Here is a 25573-nt window from a genome sequence, read left to right as displayed (position 1 = left end):
ATCCAGGGTCCTGACACTAAAGGAGCAGAATGGACACGGCCGAAATGACAACTCCAAGTGCCTACTACCGGAGTAGGGGGAGGTGCAGAGCACCAGGGCACGGCCCCGAGCCTTCCCTCTCTGTCAGGTCTTTGTTCTCTGCTCTCTTCTGTGCTGGGGGCCACGACTATAAGAGACCTGAGGTAAATAATTTATTAAGCAAAAGTTTACTTAGCTCATGGTTTGGGAGGTCCTATGAAAGTGGCCTCGGTGCTTTGGGCCTCCAGTGGGGGTGCTGAACGACAAAAGCAGGAAGTGTGCGCAGAGGGACTCTCCTCACAGCCGGGAGACAAAGGCAGAGCAGGCAGAGACTGAGGTCTCCAACACCCTTTAAGGACACGACCTCGGTGACCCGAGAACCTCCTTCTAAACCACACCTCTGGACGATTCTGTCACCTCCCAGTAGCACCGCCCTGGTGACTTTCCACAGCCCAGCTCTGGCATCACCTAGGCAACAGGAGTGGCCGCGGCATTGAGCTCACTGTTGGCAGCTCCAGGTTACCTGATTTCTGGGGGGTTCTGTAGGAGTCTCCGGTCCTCTGACACATAGGAGGTGCTTGATGCACCTGTGCCTGTCAGTACTCCTTGGCCGTGACACTTTTTAGAATTCATTTTTATTTCTAGTTATGCACACGTGTGTGAATTTGAGCACGCGAGTGCAGTTGCCCTCAGAAACCAGAGGAGAGCATTGGATCCACTGGAGCTGGACTTCCAGGCGTGTGTGCTCACAGCTGAACCTCTATCCTCCAAGATCAACAAACCCTCTTAGATGCGGAGTCATCTCTTCAGTCCCAGCAGTGACATTGTTCTTGCGCGCCTGTGACTCTGCTCCACACCTTGTCTGAAGAAAGACTTGTCTTTGGGATCAGTAGAGGGTGAGGAGCAGAGGAAAGTGACCATGCTTTCTCTTTAAGTCATAAGGATAAATAATCCTCCATTTTCTGCTCCTTCTTCCCAACAGAAAGGCTAAATTTGAGGGAGAACAGGAGCAGAGGTGTGGACTGATGGTCTTATGTCCTTTCTGCTCATCTAAAGTTGATTCAGCATTGAAAAGTTAGCCCTCCCACTTACTCATTGCCAAGGGTGATGTACATACGTCATTCCAGGGCTGGGGCACCCATTTGGCCCTGAACCAGTCTAGAACAGAGATCAGCAACTGCCAACAATTCAAATCCAATCGAGTGGCTATTTCATTTTTTTATAAATAAAGTTTTATTGGTACACAGCTGCACTCATGTGCTTGCATATTGCCTATGCTGTTTTTGTGTTACACCAGCAGGGTTTGGCTCACCAGCTGCAGCACAGATAAAAAGCCTAACATTACTATCACCTGGCTCTTCACAGAAATTATGCAAGTTTTCCTCCAAGAGAAGGAAAATAGCACTTAAAAATATACATATCGGGGCTGATGAGATGGCTCAGCGATTAAGAGCACTGGCTGCCATTCCAGAGGACCTGGGTTCAAACACTCCAGCACACACATGGCAGCTCATAGCTGTCTGTAACTCAGGGAGTCTGACACCATCAAACCAATGCACATAAGAATTAAATAAATTGGGGCTGGAGAGATGGCTCAGAGGTTAAGAGCATTGCCTGCTCTTCCAAAGGTCCTGAGTTCAATTCCCAGAAACCACATGGTGGCTATAATGGGGTCTGGTGCCCTCTTCTGGCCTGCAGACATACACACAGACAGAATATTGTATACATAATAAATAAGTAAATAAATATAAAAAAAGAATTAAATAAATTATTTTTTAAAACGTACATATCAGCAGGTACCATATTTAAAATGTTCTACTAGACAGCTGTGTGTCGAGGCACAGGGAAGAGGAGGAGAGCAGGAGGGAGACATGGTTAAAGAGAGCCCTAACCTGACCCACAAGGCTTCGTTTAACAAGAAGAGTAGACCTGGGCAGCTTAACACTGATTTTTAAAAAGAAACTATTGATTGGGTGTGCCAGGTTTAATGTTCTTATAGATTCCTAATAAGATATAAATTAATCTGACCCATTTGAAAAGCAAGTTGGAAAAATGTATTACGAGCCTCAGACATGTTCCTGCTCTTGGCCTCCTCATTCCAGTTCTGGGAATCTATCTGAGTTATAAACCAAAATGTCAGAAAATCTTTATAGGCGAACATATCCACTGCGGTGTGACCTGGAGTCTAGAGCGGGTGAGATGGTCGGTTGTATAGGGATTGCAGCAATTAGGCTAAGGCTACGGAATGTCCGATGTGGTGGAGCTCAGATGATGTCCCTAGAGAGTTCAGGAGTTGATATCTGCATCAGTGAATGGCCCGTGAGGTTGTATGTACTCACCGAAGTTAACATCATGACCAGAGCGCCTCACGTTCACAGCAGTGATCTTTAGGAACGAGGACACTGATGCTCACTTTTCCACACTCATATGCTTTCTCTTTCTGCATAGTTCTTTCCAGAACTGGTTTTATTTCCCTAGTGGAGAATTCCCACAGCGCTTTGAATCCTAAGGGCGTTTGAAGGGTGTTGTCAGGGACTGAGTCATTTTATGCCCCCTTAGTCAAATGTTAAAATTCTAGTCCACCATGTGCTGGTTAGTAGCAGGCCTCTGAGAGCTGACTGGGTCCTGGAGGTAGAGCCACGCAAATGGGATTAGTGCCCTTGTGAATAAGACTCCAAAGACTCCTTCCTTCAGGCAAGGGAGGACATGGCAGAGGACAGCTGGCCTTTGTGACACACTGAATCTCTCTCTCTCTCTCTCTCTCTCTCTCTCTCTCTCTCTCTCTCTCTCTCTCTGTTGTCGTTGTTTGTTTTTTTGTTTTTCAAGACAGGGTTTCTCTGTGTAGCCCTACTTGTCCTGGAACTATCTCTGTAGACCAGGCTGGTCTCAAATTCACAGAGATCCACCTGCCTCTGCCTCCTGAGTGCTGGGATTAAAGGTGTGCATCACCACTGCCAGGCAACACAGAATCTCTTATCTTGAACTCCTCAGCCTTCACAATGGAGAGATCGGTGTTTGTTGCTTAGAAGCCACCTGGTCCATAGCATTTTCTTCTTGAAGCCAGAATAGACTAACACAGGTGCCGAGTGGATCCTTGACACCCTGAGGACAGAACAGGAAGCAGGCATGAATCACCTCATGCCTAGAAAAGCGAAGGACCTGTAACCGCCAAGACTCGAGCGTTATGCCCACAGCTCAACCACCAGCCACCTTGGGCCCTGTGTAGTCCTCCACCGCTGAGAACCTGGGGGTTGCGGGTTTGCAGCGCTGGCCTCTCCTCACACACTGCTCCCTCTGGTGCTGGAGTTGAACACCTTGGCAGAATCCCATGAGCATCTGCAGAGAGAGGGAGTTGAGGGTCAAGGAGGGAGCGAAATCCTTCATTTCCACCAGGGACTTTTGGGTGGCTAGGATCCCTGCCTTCTGAAAGTTCCCTTCTGCTCAGATCATCCGCCCAGTTCTGAACTCTTCAGGCACGCTCAGCCATAACGTATTGATCTTTATTGGAAGCAATGGTGTTTGTTTGGGTATCTCTTCCATTACCTGGAGTTGGGGGTGGAATAAAAAGAGGAACTGGAGCGAGAGCTCAGTGGTTAAGAGCAAGTACTGCTCTTACAGAGAACCTAAATTCAGTCTCCAGCATCCAACGAACATCCAGCAGACAACGCAACTGTCTGTAACTCCAGCTCCCAGATCTGAGGCTTCTTCTTTTTTTTTTTTTTTTGTTTTTTTTTTGGTTTTTTTTTGTTTTTTCGAGACAGAGTTTCTCTGTGGCTTTGGAGCCTGTCCTGGAACTAGCTCTGCAGACCAGGCTGGTCTCGAACTCACAGAGATCCGCCTGCCTCTGCCTCCCGAGTGCTGGGATTAAAGGCGTGCGCCACCATCGCCCGGCTCTTTTTTTTTTTTTTATGACTTTTTGGACATCTGCACTCATGCATGTATCCTCACCTATATGCATAATTTAAAAATAATTATTTAAGAAGACTGTCAAGATGATTCAGCAATTAAGTGTGTGTACTGTTCTTGTAAAGAACTCAAATTCAGGTCCGACGGGAGGCAGAGGCAGGCGGATCTCTGTGAGTTCGAGACCAGCCTGGTCTATAGAGCTAGTTCCAGGACAGGCTCCAAAGCCATAGAGAAACCCTGTCTTGAAAAACCAAAAAAAAAAAAAAAAAAATTCAGGTCCGAGCACCCACTGACATCTTCTGGAGTCTGTAGTCACCTCCATTCATGAACACACACCACACACAGGCGCGCGCACAGACACACACTTTAAAAGTAATAAAAATAGATAACAATAAAACTTTTTTAAAATAAAAGATAAAATAATAAGGAATCCCATTTTCAATCTGTGTGATCCTTGGACGCCCTTGGCAGCAGAGTTACTTCTAGGTGGAGGAATAGGCAGCCTTTAGACGAGCCTGTAAATGGGGCTGGCTTGCAGATCTCAGCTCTCAGCTTCGAGTCAGCTGGAACGATCCTAAAAGCCTGACTTCGCCTTGACGCGGTCACCTGACCTTGGGCAAAACATCTATGCTTTTTGCATCCCATTTGCCTCGATATAGATCAGCATGGAGGATGCTGTTCCAGGAATTATTGCTGAAAATATCAGAAATGTTTCTAACGCGTCCCATGCAATCACTGGAGCACAGCAGGTACTCGAAGATGTCATTCTTATTCATGCGACGATCTGTTCTGGGCACCCTGGTGACGTGAGGAGCAGTGACCTGGAATCATTCAGAAAGAATAGTGGGTCTTGTGTGTTTTCCAAACAAAACAGGACACTGTGTTTCTTTACCCCCCTCCCTAGAGTCTGACGCATTCAGACTTCAAGGAACAACTGGAACACAGTGTCCCTCCCATGCCCACCTTACCAGTGCAGCCCTGCTGAATCATGCAGACTTGAAGCCTTCCCTCCCTGGGCCATTGGCCACTGCTGGAGCCATGCATTTAATAATCCATCGGAGAGACCACGACCTCTCTTCTATGGGCACTGAGATTGCCCCCCATCATCCTGGACTCCCATGCATTAGGGATACTTCTCTTCAGCAACAGGACAAGCCCCTCAGGAGGTGATTGACACTTGCTGCCCGGTTGATCTTTGCTATGGGTCTCATCCCCTGGAAGTGCAGTGCTTCCTAACTGGCGAATGGCAGATGGAGCAGCTGAGGCTCTAAACACTGCAGAGCTACTGTTTCCAAAGAGGGAGGAACCCACACATTCCTGGATCCCAGTGTCTGGGGGGTGCTGAAGCAGGGGGATCACACCCAAGGCTAGCCTGGGCTTCATAGTGAGGTCCTGTCTCAGATAAAAAGACAAACAAAACCAACAAAAAGAAAAGAATGATTCAAAGAACCTGCAGGGTCGAGGGATTGCTATACCGCTCAATGGCTGACTCCTCAGAGCTGGGAAAACATTAGTGGCCCAGCGCAGGGGACACTGTTCCTGAATCAAGGACTAGGTTTGTGTCTGAGTCCACTCCAGGGTGCTGGTTGCTCCCTGACATAGCCACCTCTGGAAGTCCTGGGTCATAGTCACCCCAGGGAAGCCAACATTAGTCAAGAAACCTGGTGACATGCCTACAGGACACAGAGGTCAAATCGGAATGCTTTAGAAGCCAGGAGAGGCTCCGGTCCTTCCACCTCCCCCGTATAGCTTTGCTTCCTGGCTTGGTATTACAGATCTGAAAGATACAGACTTCCCAGCACTCAGCAGGAGCAGCTGCATCCCTCTGTGGCCTGGAGTGCCTCTGGCCAGGACCGGAGCAGTCACGTGCAGCTGACAGCTGTAGTGGCACCAGGACTCGGGCGCCCATCACGTGGCTGCCCTTTGCTTCTGGCCTTCCCTAGGGACAGTTGCTCCCTGGCACACGGAAGTAGCAAATGGCCAGCGGTGTCTCGGGAAAGCGGCAGGGGAGGGTGGGGGCTGAGTAACAACACCTGCTTCTTCACTATCCTTTGCTCCAAAGCCACAGAGCTTGCCTCTCTTTGTTGTTTTCCTGCAAGTGCAGGAAGCTGCTTTCCCAAGCAGACATCAGTATTTCAGTGGTCCTAGGAGCTGGAGTCTTAGAGAGAAACCAGCTCAGGCAGAAATTAAAAGGGGGGGGGGGGTGTTTGTTGAGTGCCTGCCTGACCTTAGGGCTTCCACACCCCTTCCCAGGCCTGAGCTAGGCATCCATCACCTAGGATCCCTGGCAGAGGCCAGGCCTTGAGCTTGGTGCCGGTCTTGGTCTTTGAACCTCCCTATTTTAACATCAACACCCAAGAGCTGGGGCTTCCTACCTCTGTCTACCCTAAGGCCTTTTCACCAGGGCATAGGTTTTTCTCCCCACACGAACCTCTGCAGAATCTTGTGATTCTATGAGGTAGCTTTGCTGACACAAGAGCAGCTAGCTCCTAGAACACAGGAGCTGGGGCAGACAGCAAAGGAGTCTCTCCAACTTACATCGAGGAGACCTCACTGCCTGGCCTCTCATGGCTGGAGAGTGCCCCCTGCTGCTCAAGATCAGCTGGTACCGCACAGCCTGAGGTGGTGGTGGGGAACCTGCCACTGGAGACACACTCCCTGGCTCAATCTGGCAGAAACAAAAAGTGCAGAGTCTATGTGCCAACATCTGCCTGTAGTGGAAGTTTGGGTGTAACAGTCCCTCTAGGGGAGTGGAGCAGCTCTCCAAAGCACCTCGATTTAGAGACGCGGTCTGGTTTGAAGCCAAGGTTCCGCGGCGTGCTACCCTCAGACTTGGGTATGCGGTTTAACCTCTGAAACGGGTTTCTTCATTAAACTGAGATAATCAATAGCACATACATCACAGCAATGGTTTGCAGAGATAATTCATGTAAAACGCACACTGAGCTTTCAATAACAGTAACTCGCTGGTATCGATTCTGCTGACACCCCTACAAATGAGTGATAAGAGCTAAGAAAAGCTCATGGACCCAAGTCAGGGGATTTGCTTTTCCAGGGCTCTTTCATCGTTAAATGGATCTGGTCTAGTTCCATGGGCATATTTGAGGAAAACAACATTTGCCTAAAGGGGAAATAAATGCCAGAGACATTCACAGGAACATCAACCACAAACAATTACTAAACACATTGATCAATGCTCCAAGCTCTACAATAAAGAGAGGAGAAAGTTATGGCCCCTGAGCTTCTGTCCTGTGCTATCGAACCCACCCCACCCCCACCGCCACCACCGTTGCTGGGTTATATCTACAGGCTACAAAAGTGTAGATGCAACCGAAGGAAATGCCCCTCAGACAGCACCCACCCCAAACGTCTACGGCTAGTTCATGGCTTCACAGTATCTTTCCCATTAGGGCTCTCGGGGCTGTTGGGTCCGGCATTTGTGCCCATGACACCTCACCCGCCCTTGTTAGGCTCACCATGACCTACAGGGGTCAAATCTCATCCCTCCACCATTAGCAACCTTTGGATATCAGTGGGGGACCCTCCTCTCCCCTCCCACTTAGGGAATGTGCCTTCCACTGGCCCACCTCCTCTTATCCACCGACATGCGTTCCTTCGGCTCCTCTGACTGTGTGCCGTCTTTACAGACCTCTTTCGTGTGGTGACCCCATTTACTGGTGCCAACCTCACAAATGCAGTTACTCTAGTCAAACAATGTGGTTGTCCTCTCTCCTTGTTACCTTTCTTCTTCCCCACCCCCTTTCTAAGACAAGGTCTCATGTAGCCCAGATTAGCCTCTAACTCAGTATCTAGCTGAAGATAGCCTTGAACTGGGATTGCAGGCGTCCTCACCATGTCCACCTTAGGTGGTGCTGAGGATCAGACTGAAGGCCCTGTGCATGCTGGGCAAGCGCTCCACCAATTGAGCTTCATCCCTTACCGCCTGACACCCTCATAAATGAACGATGAGTTAACAAGGGCTTTCCTTCACACCCTCCATTGTAACACCAGCAAATCCAGTCAGTTTTGCCTTCCAGATATTTCTAGAACCTTCCAATTTCTTGAATGCTTCACTACGCTGCGTAGTCCGTACCATCACGGTCTCCTGGTTGCTCTCCCAGCTCCTACCCAAATCCTCTTCTAGTATTTCCACGTGCCAGTAGATAGGGTCTCTTCCAGCAAATGTCACACCTCTCCATGTTCTTCCTCAATCAACAGAGTCACCTCTGATCTTACCCTTGGGGTCCTCTCGGACATTGTCACCCTCACTCAGGCCTGGCCTGAGGACCCTGCATGATTCTGCCACAGAGGCGCTGTACTTTTCTCTCTGGAAGGTTCTGACTCCAGGCACCCACTGGGCACCTTCTGCATTTGGTTCACTTCTCATCCTTCTCTAGCAAGTTCTTACAGAAAAGGCGAAGTCCATCCCTTCCCCTTGCCGTGATGGATTGTTTCACCGCATTCATCAATCCTGGATGTATTGTACATCCAATAATTACTTTGTCTCCTCCAACTAGGTCGAACTTTGTTTTGCTCATCCATGTATTTGCACCTCTGAGTCCACAGCCTGGCACATAGCAACGGCTCGATAAATGCACTGACTAACATAGTCCACGCTGAAAGTGACCAACAGCCCAAGGTCAGAGATGTCTCCATGACTCTATGCCTTGCCTGTCACCAACAATCTGTGAGACAGAGTAATCATGACTCTGCCTTGGTTTCAAAACTAGCGACCATGGCTGATGGGTGAAGATGCTTGTCAAGGGGCTGGAGAGATGGCTCAGGGGTTAAGAGCACTGACTGCTCTTCCAGAGGTCCTGAGTTCAATTCCCAGCAACCACACGGTGGCTCACAACCATCTGGTGCCCTCTTCTGGCCTACAGGCAGGATACTGTATAAATAAATAAATCTTTATAGATAGATAGATAGATGATAGATGATAGATAGATAGATAGATAGATAGATAGATAGATAGATAGATAGATAGATGCTTGTCAACAATCCTGACAACCTGAGTTCAATCCCCAGGATCCGCATGAAGGTGAGAACAGACTCCTACAAGTTGTCCTCTGACCTCCACATGCACACCCTGGCATGTGCGTGCACACACACAAGGACACACAAATAAACAAGTAAATGTAATTAAAATTTTAAAAGAAAACAATTTTCAAATATTGATTACATAAAGCTTGGACCTTCATCCATTTCTGGATTCGCACGTTAGACATACTTTTCTCTCTATCAGAGAAGCAGAGACACACTTGTGAAATGATCCTCTGTCACCAGCCTCTCTTTCATTGTCCCAGCAATATGCTCAAAGAAATGAGCATTCTGGTGAGGCCAGCTGGGGCTGGGGTGGTCCTGGCCGTTTCCAATAACACTCTAAATAAAACCGGGGATGCGCCTGACCTTGTGGATGCGTGGGGAAAAAAGGGGTCAGTGTTTCTCAATACAAATCTCCTTCCTTGTTTTGCATCACGATGAACTGTGGGCTTGTGTGTCCTCCAAGAAAGCCTGAGAAGGCATTTAAAAAGTGACGGAGAGTGGCTTGGAAATCACCCTTATTCCACAAATCACTGCCTCCCTGGAGTCTCCCTAACGCCTGGGCTCTCCCTTCACCTGACAAGCATTTAACTGGAGAGGCAAGCGTATAAATTCACCACTGTGGTTAGCGGGCTGGATACTAAACAGACGTGTTTACGGGGGTCTGAGTGATGTGGAAGGTGGATGGAGCCCCAGGCAGCTGGGGTTAGAAGTTAGGCAATAGTTGGGTGGGATTCAGAGACAGCTGGGGGTGGGATTCAGAGACAGCGGTGGTTAGGGGTAGAGCTTGATGTTTGGGAGAGGACTTGAGCCAGGAGCAACTGGAGGGAAGGGAGAGCTCTGGGCCCAGGTTTGAGAGAGCCCCAGATTTGGAGCCCGGACCATTAGACCGCGGGATTCCCAGAAGACCATCTAATGTTTTGTTCTGTACTTGAAAGCTCTGCTCGCTCCTCAGTCTCCCTCTGTCTCTCCGTCTCTTTCTGTCTCTTTCCATCTCTCTGTGTCTCTGTGTGCGTGCGTGAGTGCGTGCATGCATGCATGCGTGCGTGCGTGCACAGAGGTCAGAAGTAGACAGATGTCATATGTCTTTCTCAATTGCTGACCATCTTATTCTTCTGAGGCATAGTCTCTCATTCACTCAGGCTCACCATTCACCTTGACCGCCTAAAAAGTCCCGTGATCCTCTTATCTTCACCTCCCCGGCACTGGAATGACAGCCAGTGAGCTTCCAATCTCTTACATAAGGTCTGGAAACTGAGCTCTGACTCTCACTCAGCCTTACTTAGCGAATACTTTATCTTCTGAGCCATCTCCCCGGGGCCCTCCAGTCCATCGTATTGCTCCCGGGATGATCACAGCGCCAACCCACCAGCCTGAGTCCCGACTCTCATCCTTAGGTTTGGGTGACGGTAGTCACTCCCGCATGACTTCATACTGAGAACCAGTCCATCCTGTGTGAAGGGTTTTGGACGGTTCCTGTGATGCAGTAATGTCAGCTCTACCACCTATCAGGTACTTCCCAGCCCCCTTGTCTGAACCCTGAACTCCTGTGCCCTTCTCTGATCTCCAAAGCTCCACTGTATTCTTCCACTCCCAAAAAGCTTCTGCAAGGGAAGTCTTTGCTGTAAGACTTGTCAGTGCAAGTCAAAGTCAACATGGAGATTCCTCCCTTAGCTCTGCATCTCCTCTCTCTCTCTCTCTCTCTCTCTCTCTCTCTCTCTCTCTCTCTCTTCTTTCTTCCCTCCCTCCATTCCTCCCCCTTCACTCTGTTGTGCAAAACAACACAATCAGGGCAGAAGTCCCTCTCCTGGGGCACTGGCAACCTGACAGGCTCCGGTGGCAGCTTGTTTGTTTCTTCCTGAGCTAAGGGCTCACAGACGCCTCTATGCTCTCTCTGCTTCCGTTACTCACTTTCCACAAGAGGGAGGCTCCTCAGACACTGTAAATATTATCATCTCTCATTTTCTCCCTGCATCAGAATAAGCAGAATAAGAGGGTGAGCAAGTTTTTCCTCCTTCCAGGTGGACTTTAAATTGGCAAAACCTGCAAGCAACTCTGTCTCACATCCTAGGGGGAAAGGAAGGGTGAATTCATTGGCCAGATAATTAGACTGAGCTCTCGGTCCCCCCAGCTGCAGTGGGACTTGGGATACCTTAGAAAGAATCTGAATTCATCAACATGGCTACAGACTAGCAGGGAAACCAGTCAAGGCTATCCAGCTGGGGTTTTAGCTACTTTTGACACTGCTATCATAAGCCACCTCACAAATTCAGGGAGGGAGGGTTTGGTTTTGGTTCACAGTTTCAGGGGAATTTCAGTCCATCATAATGAGGAAGAGCTACGGCAGAGCTCACGGCAGCAGGAACATGTGAAGCAGACTTCTCACATCTTGGTGGGCCAGGAAGCACAGAAGATAGACAAGAAGCAGAGTGGGTGTAGCCCTCAAAGGCCCGCTCCTAGTAACCCGATTCCACCAGCTAGGGCCCATCTCCTGAAGGCTCACTGTCTCCTGAAACAGCACCATCAACTGGGGACTAATTGCTCAAACACATGAGCCTGTGAGGGACAGTTCACATATAATCCATAACAGTCAGCTTCTAAATTGCTGCAAGATCAGATGAGGGCACTGACTCCCGAGGGGGAGGGGCAGAAATGGTCAAAAGGGAGAGTCGGCTCAACAGCATCTTCTAGAAAGGACCAGAATGCTTAAATGGGGGGAGGTGAGTATTGCTCATGTGTCACAACCTTTAAAGTTTATGTCTACATAGGAATTTTTTTTTTTACCAGAGAAGGGGTGAAAAAAGAGACAAGGTTACCCCACATTTATAACTCTTTAAGAGATTGATTTTATTATTATTTTTATTTGTGTATGTGAAAGAGTGAGAGAGAGCACAACCGAGTGTCCACAAGATCCCCCACAGAGGCCAGAAGAGGGTATCAGATCCCTAGAGCCAGAGTGGCAGACGGATGTGAGCTGCCCGACATGGGTGCTGGGAACTGAACTCTGGTCCTCTGCAAGAGCAGCGAGCTCTCCTAACTGGAGCCGCTCTCCAGCCTCACACTTTATATTCAGAATCAAATCAGAGCTCTCGCAGGAATGCGAATTCATGCAAAACCTGTAAAAACAACAAATTGGCCAAATGAGTCAAGAGCCTTAAAAATATCCAAAAATTTTTTACTGGCTGGAGTCGGAGCCTAAGAAAATCACTTCAAACACAGAAAAAAAGAGGTTTGCTGTGGTGTTATTCATAGTGGAGAGAAATGGGAATATCCCATCTGCCCATTTGTAGGGGAAGAGTGAGAAAAACACAGAGGGATCTTCCTCGGGAACCATCTGGCAGCATGCCTGTGAGGAACACTGCGGGGAGGCACATCACACGACTGGAAAACAGCCCTGCTAAGATTTATGTACACTGTGAATGTCATAGCTGCAGAGAACAGTGACAGTTAAAATCTTGTGTACACAATACTTCCAACAATTGGCACCAAACAGCAAAGTCTATGTTTGTTTCTTTTTAAACTTCTGCATTGGGGAGACCCAAAAATGGGAGCCTATTTCCACGTTGACCAAAGGTCAGAGAGTTGGAACTTACCTCTAGTCCTTCAGAGTTATTGTGTTTCTACCTCAAACAAAGGTCCCACCTAGATTTAGATCAGAGAGCTCTGCTCTCTCAGGGTTAGATCCAACAGGTATGGCTAATACCCAGGCCTTGTACTTCAGGAATAGAGAAATAGATATGCATCTACTCCAAAAGTCTAAGGATCCAACTAAGTTCTAGTTCCCTTAAGGAAATAACTTTGAATTCCACTGAGGGAATGGTTTGCCTACAGAATGTTTTGGTCTACGGTGTGAGTGTGACTTATTTTGTTCTAGCAACAGAATATTTAACTGTGGATGTAGCCGCTACCTTCGACTGGTCGTTTATTTCCTTGTATCATGTTAATACAGTTTTTTGTCTTACTCCTACCTTTTGAGGTCAGGGGTATTTAAAGCAATTGGAAATTAAATGCAGGCGAATTTCAATTCCCTCCTGATACTATTCTATGTTTATCTATTTTATTATCTGTATTCATGTCTTCATATTCTTTACTAATATTTTCTAAATCCCCATGCCTCTACCCTGGCAGGAGGTATTTTTGTAGAGGTTGTTCCCAGACACAGCATTTTAAACAATTTTAGTATTTTATTTTATATGTATGGGTGTTTTATCTGCATGTATGTCTGTGAATCATGCCTGGTGCCTTCAGAGGACACAAGAGGGCATTGGGTCCCCTAAAACTAAAGTTACAGATGGTTGTGAACCTCTATGTAGGTGCTGGGAATTGAACCTGAGTCCTCTGGAAGAGCAGCCAGTGCCCTTAACCACTGAGCTATCTGTAGAGGGAGCAGCAGGCTGCATTCCCGCCCAGCTCCCGCACGGCTAGCTTTATACCCGAAATAATTACACGGAAACTGTATTCTTTTAAACACTGCCTGGCCCATTAGTTTCAGCCTCTTACTGGCTAACTCTCACATCTTGATTAACCCATTTCTAATAATCTGTGTAGCACCACGAGGTGGTAGCTTACCGGAAGGATCTTAACCTGCGTCCATCGGAGAGAGGGCTATAGTGTCTGCTTCACTTCCCTTCTTCCCAGCATTCTGTTCTGTCTACTTCACCCACCTATGTTCTGACCTATCAGGCCAAGCAGTTTTCTTTATTAATTAACCAATGAAAGAAACAGATAGATAGAAGACCCACCTACATCAGCTATCTCTCTAGCCCTCTTCTGTGTTTTTAAAGACTTTGAAAATTATATATTTTACTTTTTTAAAAAACATAATTTCTTTATTGATTCTTTGGGAATTTCACAACATGAACCCCAATTCCACTCATCTCCCAGTTCCCCCCATATCTGCCCCTCACCCTTGTGGTGTCCCCAAAAGAGAAAAATTTTAAAAATTAAACACAAAACAACAAACCCTCTTTGCCATCCTTCCTGCCTCTTCAACACCTCTTCATTCATCTTAGTGTTACCGGGAGGGAGCATCAGCCTTACTTACACATGGCTTATTGGTCTGGTTCCAGGCCTCTGATTCCCGGTCCACCATCACCACTGGGCCCTTACCAAAACTCCTCTGGATATCCTGTGACCTCCCGGAGTCATGGAGATCCTGCAGGTATCATTCCACAGGGCCAGTGCTTTCGCACGCTCCAGCAGGGCATAGATGGGGTAGATGTTAGGGTGGGCCAACCCAAAGCCCTGGATGTGGGCCTGGGTGACTGCTGAGCTGGTCAGTCCAGGCCAATGGGGCTGCCCTACTCAGGCAAGGGGAGGGTCAGCTCTTCTCCGCCTATGCCATCATGGCCAGTTCTCCCATGCCTGTGGCGAGGGGTGGGGCCATCTCTCCCCAGTGTTGGAGGTGGGGTGGGGAGGTGTGCACAGCTCTCGGGCTGTGTCCAGTGAAGGGGATGGGGAGTGAGGGGTGGGGATGTGCACCGCCCTCCTGCAGTGTCTAGTGAAAGCCAGGGCCAGGAAAGGGCAGGACAGCTCAGCACCGCCCTCTGGTTTTATCACTACTGCTTCCTACAGCCTCCTGGAATAACCTGGACCACAGACCCTAGCTGCAACAGGACCACAGACATGACTGTCAGCAGCAGCTCGCCTGGAAAACACCATAGCTCTGGGTGGCGGCACAGGCCACTCGGATCAGCATGGCTCTGGCAGTGAGTGGCACAGCCCACAGACACCAACAAGGCCACAGTTTGTGGCACGGCCTCTAGGCTTCCATGTGGCCTTTGGTGGCAACGCTGGCAAAGAATGTCACCACAGACCCTGGCTGCGGTAGGACCATGGACCCTGATGTCACTATGGCCCCCGGTGGCAAGCAGGTTCCCCACATCAGCCTACCCCTCACCATCTTCAGTATCCATTCCGTCTCTTTCCACATCACGTGAACCATTCTGCTTCTCTGTCTCCCATTTCCTCACCACACATTAGCCCATCATAACGGTGTCCTCCTGTCGCTCCAGCCCAGGCCTTGAGGACCCAGGCTGGCCTGTGGGTAGCAGGCATCAGGTGGGCTGTGGTTGTCTTCCCGCCAGCCCAGGCTTTGAGGACCCAGCCTGGCTTGTGGGTGGCCAGCACCCACCTGAGCCAAATCGAAATGTTTCACTTTTAACATGGAAAAAAATAACTGTAGGCCTTCAAAGTAGAACACCCATCAAGAAATGTTGCTTTAATATCGAAATGAAAAACTTTACATGGGATTATTCTCCTAATTTTTTCCCTTACCGTATAAAAGTCTATGGATGTTCAAATTCAGCCACTCCAAGTGTATTAACACACCTTTGCCCTCTCGAAATGCCCACGCTGCCTTAGCTTTCAAATGCAAGCAGGGAGGCTGTCCAGTCGGGCAGAAGCAGTGGCCATCTATGTAGCTAAATATAGCTGGGGCTTACACAGGAAGCCGGGGAGGAACTTAAGATAAAAATCTTCCGCCGGATGACCTGATTCACCTAAGACGCTGGGTACTCATCACACGTGGTCCTGGGCAGTCTCACAGACGGTCTCACTGCCGCTCTTCCAGCCCAGGAGCCTGTAGATGGGGAAGGATCACAGAGCGAGATCATAAGGGAGTGGGGGGGGGGGGTAAGGAACCAGGCTGACTCCCGACCAGCCCTCTGTGACTACAGCTCAGAAGTGCCCACCCAGCAGTTCCTGCAGAAAGGAGAAATCTGAGTCAGAAGGGAACCAGTGTCTTGAAGATAAGGGGATTCTTCTGTTAGGTCTGATTAGGTAGGTGTGAGGCAGGAAGTCTCCAGTGACGCTTGCCTGAGCTCCTACTCTGACTTCCGGCAGAATGGCAAGTCTCCCTGGAGCCTGGCATGAGGCAGCTCCAGAGGGTCCACTGTGGTTCAAAGCTTGCCAACCTTTGAGCCTTAACGCTTAATTACGGCTGTTCTTAGGAGACTGCAAGGGAGCTGGGGATGAGCCTCAGTTGGTAGATTGCTTGCCCAGGATGCATGAAACCCTGGGTTCAATCTCCTGGGTAAATAAACCAGGGACAGCGGAGTCCAACTCTAATCCCTACACTCAGGAGGTGGAGACAGGAGGGTCAGAAGTTCAAGGTCATCCTCAGCGACATGGTAAGTTTGAAGCCAGCCTTGTATACATGAGACTGTCTCAAAAAAAAAAGAAAGAAAAGAAAAGAAAGAGAAGGAAGGAAGGAAGGAAGGAAGGAAGGAAGGAAGGAAGGAAGGAAGGAAGGAAGGAAGAAGAGAAAGAAAGAAAGAAAGAAAGAAAGAAAGAAAGAAAGAAAGAAAGAAAGAAAGAAAGAAAGAAAGATGCTTAAAAAGAACCTTCAGGAGCTGAGTGTGGTTGTTGTGGCACATGCTTTTAATCAGGGGGCAGATGCAGGTGGATCTCTGTGAGTTTGAGGCCAGCCTGGTCTACAAAGAAAGTTCGGGGACAGTGAAGGCTACACAGAGAAACCCTGTCTCAAAAAACCAAAAAGGAAAAAAGAAAAGAAAGAAAGAAAAAAGCCTTTGAGGAACTGATGACTTCATTAGGAAGCAAATGGGAGGGGGCATTCTCAAGAATACTAATGTTTTTCAAAGACACCTGGAATTTGACAGTCTCCAAAGGACTTCCTGGAAGGTTCTGGGTCTTTGAACCAACTGTCTGATTTCCCCAGCCTTTATTTGTTTGACCAGTTAGAGATGGATTTCTTGTTACTGTTACTTCTTCTTGTTACTGTTACTGTTTTACTTCTTTTATTTTTCTTTTTTCTTTTTCTTCTTCTTTTTTTTTTTTCAGGACAGGGTTTCTCTGTAGCTTTGGAGCCTGTCCTGGAACTAGCTCTGTAGACCAGGCTGGCCTTGAACCCACAGAGATTCGCCTGTCTCTGCCTCCCAAGTGCTGGCATTAAAGGCGTGCACCACCACCGCCCTACTGTTTTACTTCTTGAGACAGTGTATAGTGGCTTGAAACTAAATGTCCCTTACAGGCTCAGCTATTTGAACACTTGGTCCCCGTTTGGTGGTGCTGTTTGAGGAGATATAGGAGGTGTGGCCTAGCTGGTGGAAATGGTCTCTGGGGGAGGGCTTTGAGAGTATAAAGCCTCAAGACGCTTCCCATTGGCTCTTTCTGCTCCCCAGTTGAGGGCTCAGCTTCCTGCCCCTGTTGCCCAGTCTGCAGCTGGAGACTGTGTCTCCCAGCCATGATGGATCCTTTCCTTCTAAGAACTGTAAGCCCAAATAATGCCTTCCTTCTTCCAAGTTCCTTGGTCATGCTGTTTTATCACAGCAGAAGAGTAACTGATGAGCCGTGTTTCACTATGAATCCCTGACCGACCAAGAACTTGATATATATCCATCTGTCTTTGCCGCCCATGTGCTGCCAGGCCCAGTGGGACTAATGTTTTATAGGGAAACATTGCAGAGGATAATAAGCCCAGGCATCCTTCTTCAAGGTTTCCAATAATTCTGATAATTACCAACACATAGCTGATCGTCGCCTCCTTCCCCACCAATTACTCACAAGCCAATCTCAAGCACCGCGTCCTTCCATCCCTTACGAGTTCACAGGCACACCCATATGCACGGACTAAAAGTAAATAAATAAGTGTAATTTTAAAATATATAAACCTGCCAGACGTGATAATGCCTGCCTTTAATCTTAGCACTTGAGAGGCAGAGGTAGATGGAACTCTGCATTCAAGGCCAGCCTGATTTACACAGTGAGTTTGTTCCAGGGCAGCTAGACCACATTGAGACTGTGCCTGCCTGCCTGCCTCCCTCCCTCTCCATCCCTCTCCCCTGACCCGTGTGTGTGTGTGGGGGGGGGTGATAACATCTATCTTTGAGGACAAAGTGGAACTGGGAACTGAATCTAGGGCCTCATGCAAACTACCAAAGTGCCCTAAACAAAGCTATACCCCTAATGCTAAAAGTCTTTTACAAACATCACAAGTCTACCATGTGTTTTTTTTAAAGATCTTTTATTTGTATGAATGTTTTGCCTGCATGGATGTCTAGGCACCATGTGTGTACCTGGCACCTGCAAAGGTTGGAAGAAATCTTTGGATCCCCTGGAACTGGAATTCTGGATGGTTCTGAGCTGCCATGTGGGTGCTGGGAACTGAATCTTGGTCCTCTGTGAGATCAACAAGTGTACTTAACCAACGAGCCATCTATCCAACCCAAGTCTCCCATATTGAAGCAAAACAAAATTAGTTCTCGAAAATGCACGCATATCCAGGCAGGCTCTGTCTTTTCCTGAGACAGGCCCGAGTGTATTCATTTGTGGCAGGACTCAGTGAGTTCCTAAGACAAAGGGATGCATTCTGAGACTCTGAGATGAAAATTTAGGGCTGGTGACAGTGTAAGCCGTCCTAACGGGTGCCAGTCACTGAAGCCAAGCAATTGTTCAGCCATTCACCCATAGATATTGTCAGGTGTTTCCCATATGCCAGGCCTGGAATAATGGCATGCTCATCATCCTGTTCAACCAACTTACATCCGCCTAAATGTGTCAGCATCTCACGCCTCCAGCACCCTTCTGATGGCTAACCTCGTGTGGTTGAAGGTGGTTTGTTTACCATATTTGGCATCTGTGGCAATGTCACTAAAATCCCTTTGGACTCTGGCTCCCTTTCACCAGCCGGGCATGCCTGGCACCTCTATGTATTCCCTAGCAGCTTCTGGGATGGTTTTCAGAGCTCAGCCCCTGGGCAGTGAAGCTGCTTTCCTCTGGGAATATTACCTTTCCCTTGAGCAACTAGAACCAGGCAAAGGCGAATTGGAGATTAGAAAAAGTCCAGCTCCTTGCAGGGCTCAGGGTGGTGAACTCTGAGGTGTCTCTGATCTGAAGCTCCTCAGAAGTGGTGCTGTCTGGGATAAGAAGCAGGCTTCCCTCCCTGCCTTACTCTGTTTCTCTGTCCTGCGGATCTGTTGCCCCAAATCTCCTGAATTTGCCTGTCCAGGTTCAGGGTCTTGTTATGCCCCCCTGGAACTAACTGGATAGCTTAGGCTGGCCTGTAACTCACTGTGTAGCTCAGGTGGCCTGGAACTCACTATGTAGCTCAGGCTGGCCTTCAACTTGTGATGACTCTCGTCCCTCTGCCTCCAGAGTGCTGGAATCACAGGTTCTGCCATGGCTTGGGATGTTTTGGCAGACCTCAACTTTAATACAAAATCTGTATGCTACCTCCAGTGTCACTCAGAATACAATCTCTCTAGTGACCACCCACACTTTTATCCTGTCTTTTACCTTATAATCCCCCCAAACCAGGATGCGGAACTTCAAAACAACCTCACATCGGAACATCCACTCTTGCACTTAACGAATCATAAGGGTTTTTATTCACTTTACAAAAGAATTCGCAATGGGGTTCTTCGCACAGAGAGCCCCACTTGAGTGTTTAAAATAAAATTACGAGATTTTACAAAAAAAAAAAATCGACCTAAAGCAAATTTCCAGAAATAACATATCCCATAAAAAGCAGAAACCTGAGTACCGACCCAATAATTGAGACTTTCCAACTCCCCTTGTGAAAGGCTTTCTCCTGAGGCCCCCTGCTAAGTCTCCCACTCTTTCTCTCCAGCCCCCTCGGCCATACCCTGAAGGGAGTTGCCATGGTGACCGTGGGACTGTGACCTCCAGAGTAGCTGGGGCTCAGAAGAAAGGATTTCCCCAGTGTGGCTGAGAAGTGGAAAGCCGAGAGAAAGAACACTGGGTATTCTCTTTCCCCAGTAACAGGCAGATGTTTTTCTCTCTAAGGAGACTGGGAAAAGGGCTCACATGCTTGCTGAATGTCCTGGAGCTGACGAGGCTCACCCTGCTACCCATGGGCAAAGATGCTAACTAACAACACGGGTTCAGACAAAGCGCACACCAAAGGGAAGGCATCCTGGGCGGACTGCCACTGAATGACTCTTAATTAATTTATTACGAGAGGCCATGGGAATAAAAGAAGGGTCACTCCATATGTAAATGACTCTGTCTTTAATCCTAGGATCTGAACCCATTTAACCAAGGAAATGAAAGCCATGTCACTTTTGTTTAATTAGCTCAAATGAGGGCCAAACAGGCTTGAGTGCGGGAACCTGCATTGGAACTCGCTCGTTCCCACCTACTTAGCACAAAGACCACAGCGACCTCTGTCCTGCTCCTTTCTCCTTAAGTTATTAATATTCGTAGTGACAGGTGTAGTACATGGTCATTATAACCACTCAAAGGATGCAGCATTTTTTAACCTTTATGCATGTGTGTGAGAGCAGGTGTGCATGTATCCCCATGCAAGGTTTAGACATTCTAGGATTACAGATGTGCACTGTTGTGTCTGATTTCACATGCATTCGAGGGTTCCAAACTCAGGTCCTTATGCCTGTATATCAACTGTGTTACACACTGAACCATCTCCCCAACCCAATACAGGGGTTTTTGTTGTTTGTTTGTTTTGAGACAGGGTCTCACTAGGTAGCCCTAGTTGGGACAGAACTCCCTACGTAGACCAAACTGTCCTTGAACTCAAAGAAAGCCTCCTGTTTTGCCACCTGAGGGCTGGGATCAAAATTTTATGCCACCATGTTCAGCAAGGGTTTATTTTTCGATGACTGGGTGTTTTTTTTTCCAACTATTTTCTGTGTGTGAGAGAGAGAGAGAGAGAGAGAGAGAGAGAGAGAGAAGAGTATGCCCCAACGTGCATTTGGAAATCTGGAAATCAGAGAACAATTCATGGGAGCTAGTTTTCCCTTCCTACCATAAGGGCTGAGGGATTAAACGCAGGTTGTCAGGCTCGGCAGCAAGCACCCCACCCAGTCAGTCATCTCACTAGCTCTCAGTAAGAGCTTTTCAAGTTTATATCTCCTATTGCACCAGGCCAGGTCATTTCTCACTGGCCCTGTGAACATCTGGAGTCTACAGCCTTCCAGATTGTTATTGTGTTATGCTGTGTTGTGCTATGTTGTGTTATGTTGAAATAGGATCAAACTCTAGAGCAAGGCGGTGGTGGTGCACACCTGTGATCCCAGCACTTGGGAGGCAGAGGAAGGCAGATCTGTGAGTTTGAAGCCAGCCTGGTCTTCAGAGTGAGTTTCAGGACAGCCAGGGTTACACAGAGAAACCCTGAAAAAGAAAGAAAAAGAAAGAAAGAGAGAGAGAGAGAGAGAGAGAGAGAGAGAGAGAGAGAGAGAGAGAGAGAGAGAGAGAGAAAGAGAAGGAAGGAAGGAAGGAAGGAAGGAAGGAAGGAAGGAAGGAAGAGAGAAAGAAGAAAGAAAGAGGGAGGGAGGGGGAGGGAGAGAGGGAGGGAGGTGAAAGAAGAGAGAAATAGAAAAGGAAGAAAATTAAATAGAATCATACTCTGTAGCCCAAGATAGCAATCCTCCTGCCTCAACCTCTCTTCCTGGTCTTCCTTTGAGATTCCTAACTGATAAGCAGCCATTCCTTGTACAGGTCTGCCCCTCCTTCTCAAATCCTATCGCATATCACCTTTTGCTTTTGTTACATGACATCGTGCCATGGTGTCTTGGGGATTCCTCCACATCAGCAGAACCCTAACTCACCCGTCAGTGCCTCCATAGCAGCCTATGGTGTGTGCGTACTGTAATTCACCCACAGCCTCCTCTCTCAAGTGAGTGCACCCTGTGACAGTTTTGTGTCAGGGATTTAAGGACACTTGTGATTCCCTCATGTTGGCAGGCTCCAGCCATGTCAAATACTACATCTAGGTCACCCCTTGCTGAACAGCTTCCAAGAACTGCTGCTGCCAAGGGTCCCCTTCAAAGTTGGTGGCTTCCATGGTCCCTTTGACCCAGTTGGGGGCTCATGCTAACATTCCCCTTTTAATAAGCAATGCAGACAGCCTGTCTCCAATGCAGGGAACAGCTCTGCAGCAAACAATGTCATGTGTGTGCACATTCATAATATAACTGCATGTTAACATCAATGTTTTTTATAGGATGCTGATGGAGGAAGGTCATTGGTTAAATAAAGAAACTGCCTTGGCCCTGATAGGACAGAAAATTAGGTAGGTGGAGTAAACAGAACAGAATGCTGGGAGGAAGAGGAAGTGAGCTCAGATGCCATTTCCTCTCCTCTCTGGGGCAGACGTGATGAAGCTCTGACCCAGGATGGACGTAGGCTAGAATCTTCCCGGTAAGCGCACCTTGGGGTGCTACACACATTAATAGAAATGGATAATCAAGATGTAAGAATTAGCCAGTAAGAAGCTAGAGCAAATGGGCCAGGCAGTGTTTGAATGAATACAATTTGTGTGTTGTTATTTCAGGGCATAAGCTAGCCAGGCGGCTGGGAGCTGGGTGGCAGGAATGCAGCCCGCAGCTCCTTCAACAGGATGCATTCGTGTTTGGGGGGAAAAGGTGTTCACAGAAACTGAAGTCATGGCTCAGTGGCTAAGAGCATTTTCTGTGCTCGCAGAAGACCCAAGTTAATTCCTGGCATCCATGTTGGGTGGCTCAAAACCATCTATAACTCCAGCTCCACAGGATCTGCCTCCACTGGCACCAACACACATATGCACCTAGCCACACAAATACATACATACATACATACATACATACATACATACATACATACATACTTCAATTTTTAAAATGAAAATAATTGATCTGCTTTTTTTTTTAAGCTCATATTTAACTCAGTGGTCATCTTGAGATTGATTCCCCAGCTGCATGAGTCCTCCCCAGCTGTATGAGTCCTCCCCAGCTGTATGAGCCCTCCACAGCTGCATGAGTCCTCCCCAGCTGTATGAGCCCTCCCCAGCTGCATGAGCCCTCCCCAGCTGTATGAGTCCTCCCCAGCTGCATGAGCCCTCCCCAGCTGCATGAGCCCTCCCCAGCTGCATGAGCCCTCCCCAGCTGCATGAGTCCTCCCCAGCTGCATGAGTCCTCCCCAGCTGCATGAGCCCACCCCAGCTGCATGAGCAGTTGGTAAGAGTCTTGTTTACTCGCTACTCAACACTGTGTGTTATCTGTCTTCTGTCTTTATTCTTTCCCTATCTGATAAGTGAGACGCGCATTAATTGTTGTTTTGTTTTCTGTTTCCCTGGCTGCGTGTCTCTCACACACTTATTGGCCACTTGTATCCGCTCATCTGTAAAATGCATTTCCATGTCTTCTGTCTGTCTCTTTAAAGCTTTTGCTTTGCACGTTACATATTAGGGACACGCTGCCTTGTCTGTCAAGCAGATTGCTGTTAGTCTTTTGTCTTAGCGAGGCTTGATCATTTTTGTCCCTTCCCTGTCAGCGTGACTGGTGGATGTCAGTTTTGACTATTATTTTTTCCAACTGAATGGGCAAAGATGTCCAACTGGGAAACGCGGGTGGTCACTTAGGAACAGAGAGGAGGCTCAGATGACAAGAGCACTGGGTTTGTGCTTGAAAAGCAGACTGTGAAAGCCAACATGGGCCGCAGTTCGCATCTGTGACACCTCCCCCTCCTTCAAGGAAGAACACTTAGCCCAAGATCTGCTCCCCTAACACGTTGTGTGCAGTTCGATTAATTAAAAACCCAGAGACAGATATTGGGGTTCAACCTGAAGGTGGGAAAAGCAAAACAGTGAGCCATGGGCTCTGACCTTTACCTCAATTTGAAATGGTGATCCTGCCTCCAGGAATCCTCTCTAGTGCTGGGATTAAAGGCCTGCACCACTACCGCCTGGTTTCTATGGCAAACTCGTGTGGCTACTTGTATTAAAGGTGTGTGTCACCACTGCCTGCTCTGTGAGACTGACCAGTGGGTTTGTTTTACTCTCTGGTCTTCAGGCAAGCTTTATGTATTAAAAAACTAAATGAAATATCATTACACTTTTGTACCGTGCATTTTTATAAAAATTTGTCTTATTTTTAAGTATGTGTATGTGTCTGCATATGGGTGCAGATGACCACAAAGGCCAGAAGGGGGCGTTGGGTCCCCTGGAGCTGGAGTTACAGGCAGCTGTGCACTGCCGGGCCATCTCTCTACCCTGTACAGTACATTTTTATTGATGTAAACTTTAGTGATTCTGTGATAGATATCGTGGGGGTGACAGAGTTAGAACCCACATTGTTTGGCCTCAGAGCTATTAAAAACTCGCTGTGGCAGAGGAACACACTACGACTGAGACTGGAGCACATGAAAGCTGCACTGAAGTAGACGTCCGTGTTCTGCACATCCAGGGCTGGGTGTGTAGAGTCCCGGAATAGTCACAGAGGATGTGGCAACCTGGATCTTGGAGGGTAGAGGTGATCTGCATAGAAACTAAGAAAAAAGAGAAAAGACAACTCCGGGGGACTGAGGAAGGGCATAGAGAAACATGGAACTGCAGATAAAATGACCAGAGCAGACAGAGACTTTGTTTGGGACAAGGAGCAAAGCCAAATGGAACAGCATCTGGCTTCTAGTATAAAACTTCTGGGTCAGTCGGGCGGTGGTGGAGCACACCTTTAATCCCAGCACTCGGGAGGCAGAGGCAGGAGGATCTTTGTGAGTTCGAAGCCAGCCTGGTCTACAAGAGCTAGTTTCAGGACAGGCTCCAAAGCTACAGAGAAACTCTGTCTCGAAAAAAAACCAAACCAAACAAAACAAAACAAAAAAATGCTAGAAACTGGAAAAGGCAAGGAAACGGATTCTCTCTTAGAACATTCAGAAGAAACACGGGCCTGTCAACAAAACTGTTAAGATAATACATGTATGTTGTTTAAACCACTAGATTGGAAGCAATTTGGTTTGGTGGTGCTTGGGGATAGGATGCCAAGATGCCGCGCACGCGTGTTAGGCAAGCACTCTACCACTGAGCCCCGCCCCCGCCTTGAAGGTAGTTTGTTTACCAGGGCAGTTGGATGGTTAACTTGGAGGGGCTTCTAAGTCCATAGGTCTCAGATGTATTTACCGCCACATGGAACCTGGTTCTAGTTACAATCTAGCTCAATCCACGCTCACTTAACAAAATTACGTAGTCTCAACAACCCCGCCAGCGAACAAAAACCGAAAGTCCAGCATCAGCCATGTGTTTGCAGTCTGGTGTCCGCGCTGCTCGGTTCTTTATAGCCTTCGCTCTCGCTGTATAAATAAAGCCAGGGGACGAGCCTCCTTCTGCGCGTGAAGCAATCTGCTTATGCAAGTAGGATTCGGGGGTCAAGGATGATGCTCGCTTTTTTACGGTTTTTCACTCGCTTAGCCAACTTACTTCGCACAGAGCCAGAGCCCACTTAATATGTTCCCTCTTGATGCGTGCCAGCCAGCCTCGCCCCCTGGCACGACCGGGCCCACGGAGACCCTCATGCACTGCCCCTCCCTGAGCCCTGAATGTGTTCCCGCTCCGTATAAACTCTAAAGTTCTAACCTTCAGACTTGGGGGTGCCCTCTCTCAAGGAGTGGAAGTCCTGAGCACAGCGTTGGTGGGGCAGGACTAGCTTCAAGGCTGCAAGGAAGATTCCTTAGAGAGAATACTGGTGGGAGGGCCGAACCTGACACACCCCTAGCTAATTTCCTTAGTACCTGCACTAAGGGATTTTTTTTTAAGAGTTGGAAGAGATGGTCCGCCTGTCTTGAAGAAGGTAGTAATTTCCTAGTTTTCCTAAATAGCCTGGGGATGGCTATGAGTGACCCAGAGGGAAAAGCT

This window comes from Chionomys nivalis, chromosome 7, assembly GCF_950005125.1.
Source record: "Chionomys nivalis chromosome 7, mChiNiv1.1, whole genome shotgun sequence".
Taxonomy (NCBI): domain Eukaryota; kingdom Metazoa; phylum Chordata; class Mammalia; order Rodentia; family Cricetidae; genus Chionomys; species Chionomys nivalis.
The sequence above is the reverse complement of the archived record's forward strand: the minus strand, read 5'-3'. Positions refer to the sequence as shown.